The following is a 7,549-nucleotide window of genomic DNA, read 5'->3' on the forward strand; positions in this document are numbered from 1 at the left end:
GACCTTGTCAATTTACAATCCCTTATTTTTTATTTTTTTTATTTTTTGCGCCTACAGCACCTGGTCTTCCTAGGTGGTCTCCCATCCAAGTACTAACCAGGCCCGACCCTGCTTAGCTTCTGAGATCAGACGAGATTGGGCCTGTTCAGGGTGGCATGGCCGTAGCAGTTCTTCCATACCTTGATGGTTCATTTATATGTAAACTTGGCTGGGCCATGGAGTGCCCAGATATTTTGATCAAATATTATTCTGGGTGTTTTGTGAGAGTGTTTCTGGATGAGATTAGTGTTTAAATCAGCGGACCCTGAGTAAAACAGATTGCCCTCTATAACATGGGTGGGCCTCATGAAGGCCTGTTGAAGGCCTGAACAGAATAAAAAAACTGACAGCAAGAAAGAATGCTGTAGCCTACTGGCCTTCAAACTGAAACTGCAGCATTGACGCCCAGATCTCCAGCCCATTATCCCACTCTGCAGAGTGTAGACTTGCCAGTCTCCATACTCCGGTGAGCCAATTCCTCATAACAAATCTCTTTACATATGCGAATGCATTCTATTGGTTCTGTTTCTCTGGAGAATTCTGACTAATATACATAGTAATAGAAATTTTAGCTGGTAAATGGCCACCTGGAATAAAGACTACATTTCTCGGCCTCTCTTGTAGCTAGGGGTGGCCATGTGATCAATGGGATGTAAACAGAAGTTCATGTGGCAGATTCTAAAAACCTTCCTTAAGAGATACCCAGTGTGTGCCTTTTGCTACCTCTTTTCTTCTTCCTCCTTCCTGCTGTTTGTAACAGAAATGTGGCAGAGGGACCTCTAACCCAGACCACAGGAGGAGAACCAACCTGTGAAGTGGAAGTCTCCAAAAATGAGGAGAACTCAGAATGAATCTGGGTTCCTGAGGGCTTTGTGGAAAGCCATTATATTGTTCTGAACTTTACTTGAGAGAGATATGAACTTGTTTGTCTAATCTACTGCTATTTTGGATGTCTGTTACCAGTAACCACATCTAATACTAAATGACATACTCAGCCTTGCCTATGTCCCTCTGCTATGCCTGAGTATAATATCTACTGTAATTGAGAGGATCTGCCACAAAGCCCAAAGTAGACTTGAATGCATGTGTGAGGTCATGGTTGCATTCACATATCCCAAAGGATGGGCTGGGACAAGGTAAGGTTGTCTTCTCATGAAGTTGAGTTTTAAAAGATATGGAGATTGTAACCTAAACATTGCAATTCCTCCTAGCTCCCTTGGATAGGTAAACATTTAAAAAAAAAAAATCAGTCAGTTGAATAGTTTCTCTTGGTTTTTAATGGAATGTGATAGTTTTCTCTTTTTTCCAACATGACACCAAAGAGTTGAAGTAAGGCTTTTCTATTCTCTAACAGGTACCTTGGATATTACTGGATATAAGACACAAATCTATCTATGTGTTTTAGACATAGTCATATAGTATTCGTGCCTAAGTGTTTTCTTTCTATTAAAATATTATTTTACATGTAAAACAAATGTTAGCTAAACTGATAAAAACTGTATGTATAGTCCCTGCCACAGCCTTGCCAATTATGCTGTTCACAATGATTATTATATTAGAGATGGAAATCATTGCCTGCCTTGTCTACGCCCCAGCTTATAACCTATACTTCTAAGTGGCACATTGCTTACCTCTCAGCTGACTGCCCTCTGGGTGCCCAACAAAAGGGCAGCCAAGCCACAGGCTGACTAGAGCACTAGGCCTTCTCCCACAAATGATCGAGGCTGGTCGACCCAGTTATATTTCTCTTAAGACACAGAGAAACAGCCAATTAGCATTGGGGACAGATACCAAAAGTTGTATAGAGAGTTACCACAACTAAAGGGAGCTGGCAGCCACGATGGGCTGTATGCAAGACAACGTAACAGAAACTATGAGCAAGCAGAGAGAAGAATGGAACAGACAGGCAGACAAAACACAAATTGTTAGGAGACAAGGTCAGTCTCCAGGGCTGCCTTGGTTCCTTCTAGCTTTGCAGTTCCTGATCCGTTTCCAGCTCCAGTGCACATGTGCCCCTGCAGCAAACCTACAACTGCAGGGACCTCGAGTGTATATTGTTCAACTGCCTATCCTTTGGCTATTTGCACTTTGGCACCCAGTCCCGATGGGGCCAGGCAATCCATGAATGCTTCACAGTTGGACTAGCAAATACCTACTCTTTAAGGAATTTTCATTCAAGTATTCCTATGAATATCAAAGAGAAGAAGAGAAAGGACAACTTTCTGGAAGGGCAGATGTAAAACTTGAAGGAACAAAATCTGCCATCTTACCACTTAAAGAGAGCTCTCTAGGAGATATGTATTATGTTTTGGGCTTCTTCAGAGTTAGAAGTTATCTCCGATGGGAACCCCAGGAAAGGATTGAAGGCAGAGAGAAGTTACCCTCCACTGAAGGTGAGCATAACCTTAAAAGGTGAGGGTCATATTTTGAATACCCCAAACTTCTCCTCTCTCCCTCTGGCTGAATAAGACCAAACCTTGTTGATTGTGAGAGCTAAACAAAGAAAAGCCTCTTTGGACTCCTCCTCGACAACTTCCCTGCCCCCAGAGGCTATCTCAGGACTGAAAGACCCATAACTGTAGGTCTGTGTGTATACCTAGTTTCAGATCTCTCCCTGAAACCCAACCCCCTGCCCAGCCTTGTGGCATGAGCTCATTCTGCCCCAACTGGGAGAATGAGAAAATGGTCTGTGAATTTCTCTTCCACTCTGTCAAAATAAGAACAGAAAAAAATATACCTCTGCAAAAGTGTTTTCTTTCAGCTTTTATTTGCACACATTCTGTATAATTATGGTCAGCAAGAGGGCATTTTCCATAGCCACACTTGCAGTATTTTCCACACAAAGGTTTATGCTGGCGGGCAGCCTGCCCTTGAGCTATTTACTTGCGTGGTGGATAGAAAATCTTCCAACCTATGGCCAGTTATACCCCAGCAAAATGTTCTCATGTGGACCGCTCCTGCAACAGGACATATTATTTTAATTTTCCCTCCATGCCTTGTCCCTTTCCCCTAGGTAAAGCGATTCAATATGGTACAAACACCTTTATACAACCAACTCTATGGTATACCTTCGACTTAAGTACTAATATTTGCATTTTAATATGCTTATCCCTAGCTTTCAAGATCTTAAAAGTTTCTTTTCCAGTTTTATCTCTCACAACTCTACCTCATCCCCTCTCTATCCAGTTAAGCCTTTTGTTTCTCTAGCCCCTCACATACAAGCCCATTTCCATCTTCAGGCCATTCCTCATTCTGTGCCCTACGATCTCAATCCTGAATGGCTGCCTCCTCCTTTCAGCTTCTTCGAATCCTGCCCACCACTCAAAACCCAGCTCTGGCTCTTTTCTCAGTGAAGCCCTCACTGACTGTTGAAGTCATCCTGTCCTCCTTCCATTCACATGTGGGGTAGTCACTACCTACCCATTAATGAGTCACTAGACAAGTTGATCAAATGTTGATATTGGTTTGTGCATAGAGCCATAGCATAAATCAAATAACTCATCTAGCAAGTATTTACTGAGTACCTCTATTATGTTCAGCCTTTTAGAGAACATTCCATGTCAGAAAAGGTATGGGGCTTCATGGGTGAATTAGACCTGCTTCTATCTTTAAGGACTTTGCTGAGAACTTTGAGAGGAAAAAAAAAAAAAGGCTGTACACATAAAAGAACAATTCCAGAGCTGGGGCCCAAAGTATGGTGGTTCTTCAAGGCAACTTGAGGTAAACAAGAAGGAAATAGGAGCCAACACTATCCACTAAAGTGGGGCTGGGGTTTGGAGGCAATTTCAGCTGACAGGAGTCAACTTGTTGTCATTGGATGCATACATGAATGTATGGATGGATGCATGGATGGATGGATAGATGTAAGTAAAGATGAACCAACACATAAATGGTCCAAAAGGCATCTCTCCTTCCATCTATTCAGAAACATTTATTAAACACTTACTATGTGCCAGTCATAGAGGATACCTAGATGGATAAGATAGCTTTCAATGAGATTGAAGTCTAGTCTGATGGTGTGGCAACGCAGTCATAAGTCAACCAACAGTGACTTTAAAAGTTTAAAGAGAAGTAATAATAGCTACCATTTTAAAGCACCTATAATATGTTAGGTATTTTTCAAATATTATTGTTACAGTTCCCATTCTAGGGTGCTACAGCAAACTCACAGGGCGCTGTGAGTTATTTTAAATTTCGAAGGAAACATAATGATACTCAACATATGTTAGACACTGTGCAAACTACTAGCTCAAGGTAATTCACAGTTTTAACATATCACACAACATTCCTTTTGATGATGTCATATCTGTGAAGCTGGGTCTTTGGTAGCGGCTGCAATAAACAAGAACCATATGAAAATCAACATGGAAAAAGAGATGAAGGAAGAAGGAACCAATCAGATTGCAAGGTTTAAGAAGTTGTACAGGGCCCAAGAGGTGCATACATCTCATTAATAAGTAATGGTTGTTAACTTAAGATTGAAATTAAATTATTGCTTTTTTCTTTCAATATATGTGTATTATTTTGTCAAGACATAAATACTTGAGTTTTTTAGTCTCAACTTCTAATAAATGGGACTCTTAGGTGTTTCTTAAGGCCTAGAGACACTGTTAAAAAATGACCAAGGTACTAAGGACCCCATAAACTGAGAAAATTTGAGAACCTCTGTGTTATTGCCAATCCTCTCAGTTTGCTAATTGGCCAAAGATCACATAGTTAGTAAATTCAAGAGTCCGGATTTGAACCCAGATCTTTTCTAGTGGTCTCTAAAACTATATTGATTTTGCTTACAATAATGATGGGAGCCCAGTGGGCTCATCAGAAGATGGATAGGTAGGGTGGCAAAGTGAGACAGAAGATGGGGAAGTGGGTGAGACCGACAACTCAGGGAACTGAGAAAATCTGAGCAGAGCCTTGAGGGGCACACTGCATCGTCACTCTGCTCTGACACCTTTTTGTGCTGAGTTTCCATGGGTTGCGATCTAGTGGAAGGAAGAAGAAACAACCCCTAAGAGGTGCACAGAAACAAACCCTCTGATTTTCTCAGTGTAGTCACAAGTAGGGGAGAGTGTGGAGACCATGGTCAAGTGAGAGAAATGGAGGCTGAGTCCGCACACATTCTGAGGGTCAAATAACTTTTTTTGTAGCCTGCTGATTTTTGAACACTTGAGTGGCTGCTGTCATAGTAATATCCCCAAATGACCAGATTTCTGTCAATCCAGGTAGGCAGGATCCCGCCAAGATTATGAGGAAAGTGGAGGCAAGTTCCCCTGAGAGCGAAACCCTCTGGAATTGGCAAAAATTTAGATCAACATCATTTGAACCTTGACCTCCTGCTCCTTTGTCCCTGGGCAGACATTTCTTTGACCTCCAGAAATTCCTTTGCCTCAAGGGAAGACTCCTCCTCCCTTCACCCTCAGAGGCCTTCCAGAGTGGGCTGGGGACAGATTCAGGGCAGGAGCCCAGGGAAGCATGAAGGACCTTGTGAGTGTAGAGGCTTCTCTGCAAAGATCTTCAAAGGCAAAGCCCAAGGCCTAAAGCACTCCAGGAGGGCAGGCTCCAAAGAAGAGTGCTGGAAGGAAAGCCTGCACGCCACTGCCAAGGGGCCTGGACAGAGACCCCCTACTGTGGCAACGAGCCTGCTTGTAGGAGCCCTGAGAAGCCTAATTCAATTACCCTTATCAGAATGCCTCTGAACTTAACAAAGCAGATAATCAGTTCCAGAGACAGATACTGTGTGGGGGGCCAAAATTATTTTGTTTCCCAAAATTGAAATTGGAGATGTTTGGATAATGGAAAACATAATCCCTCTCTGAGCCTAACCCCCTCCCAGCACCCACACCTGACGCACCCCTACCATTTGAGCCAAGGAGACTGGGGTTCAACATCCACACGCATCTTCTCCTTAACCTAACTGGCCATGAACTTGACCTCTTTTCCCTATCTTCTTTGAGCCATAGCCAGAAAGAAGCTATATAGAGGCTGGAAGTAGGAGACGAAAGGGATTAACATTTACTGAGCCCCCTAAATGTGTCGGGTTCATTATACATGTTATCTAATTTAAACCACCTGATATGCCTTTGGAAGAAAAATATTAGTACCACCACATTACAAAAGGCAATGGAAATTTGGGAAACCTAATCACTGTCTGAGGACCCATCCCTATAAACAGCATAGGTTACATTCAAACCCAGTTATCAGACTTTGCAACTCAGTGTGCCACGTGGCCTCCCTGCGCAACATAAGAAAGCAAAATAGAAACTGGCTTATTCAAGGATTCACAGCAACCTTCCAAGGTAGCATTGTCTCCTTTATGGGTGAGGAAATAGTCTCAGCAAGGCCAAGTGTCTTTCCTAAGGTCACACAGCTGGTGACTTTCTCAGTTTTGAGGCCAGAATTTGAGGCCAACGAGATTGGAGCCCAAGCCAGGGCTCGCAGTACTATTTCACAGCTGCAATCCAAATTGTTTTCTAGGGACTTCCCACAGCCCTAAGTGCAGGGAGCATATCTTCTCATTTTCCTCATCGGGCCTAGCGCAGGGCTGAGCCTGGACAGAACCAGCATGGGCTGATTTCTGTGTGCTGAGTAACCAGGATTTCTGCCGAGCGATCAGATGCTTTCCTTCACCCAAGGAGAGCTCTCAGCTCCTGTTTTTAGAACTATAGAACATGCAATGTCAGCACTGGAGAGAACCCCTCATATCTGTGGATCATACCCCTTATTTATTTATTTATACTTACTATTTTTATTAGGTAACGATTGATAAATCATAATGCTTAGTGATCATAAAACTTGTGAGCCCACCGCTCCACCTTAGAATTAGACCATTACAATGGATGTTCCTCTTATTCTTTTCTCTCACTACCCCCACCCTCCCAGAAATAACCATTATCGTGTTTATCATTCCTTTGGTTATTTGTATAGTTTTGTCAACAATGTTTGCGTGATAGTTTGCAGTATTGTTCTGGGTTGTTTAGATATCCTTTGGCATATGACTTTGCAGTTCCTCCCATTAGAAGTGGAATAAATTTCCCTGCCCAATGTTGTTAGACTGGTTTTAGTCCGTAGAATGTTGTAGGCATTGATGGATGCCAATTCTAAGCCTAGGTCTTAAGAGTTATCACATGTTTCCACTTATATGCCTGCCTCTGCCATGAGGAGAAAGTGCTCCAGATCCCACTTGCTGGTCCAAGGAGGATGAGAGACATGTGGAGCAGACCTGGACCCAATCTAATATTGGAACCAAACCCAGTGAAGCCCAGACTATATCAGCCAAGTCCCAGCCGATCCACAGATACCTGAGTAAGAAAGAATACATTAAGGCTGGTAAGTCATTGAATTTTGGAGTAGTTTGTTATATAGCACTATTGTGGCAATAGCTGATAATATACAGTGCATCTCTAAATAGCACGCTTGTTTTTGAGCTTTGAAAAATGATAACTACTATTGCATGTCATTGTCTGCTATTTACTTTTCTTTCCCACTCAACATTATGTTTCTGAGCTTTATC

At 42.5% G+C, this 7,549-nt stretch overlaps 1 pseudogene; it reads right to left on the reverse strand.

The window, feature by feature from the left end:
- Positions 1 to 48: 48 nt before the first annotated feature.
- On the reverse strand, positions 49 to 167 carry LOC111740668 (annotated as a pseudogene).
- Positions 168 to 7,549: the final 7,382 nt, after the last annotated feature.

Source organism: Pteropus vampyrus, unplaced genomic scaffold (genome assembly GCF_000151845.1).
Source record: "Pteropus vampyrus isolate Shadow unplaced genomic scaffold, Pvam_2.0 Scaffold66, whole genome shotgun sequence".
NCBI classification, from domain to species: Eukaryota; Metazoa; Chordata; class Mammalia; order Chiroptera; family Pteropodidae; genus Pteropus; species Pteropus vampyrus.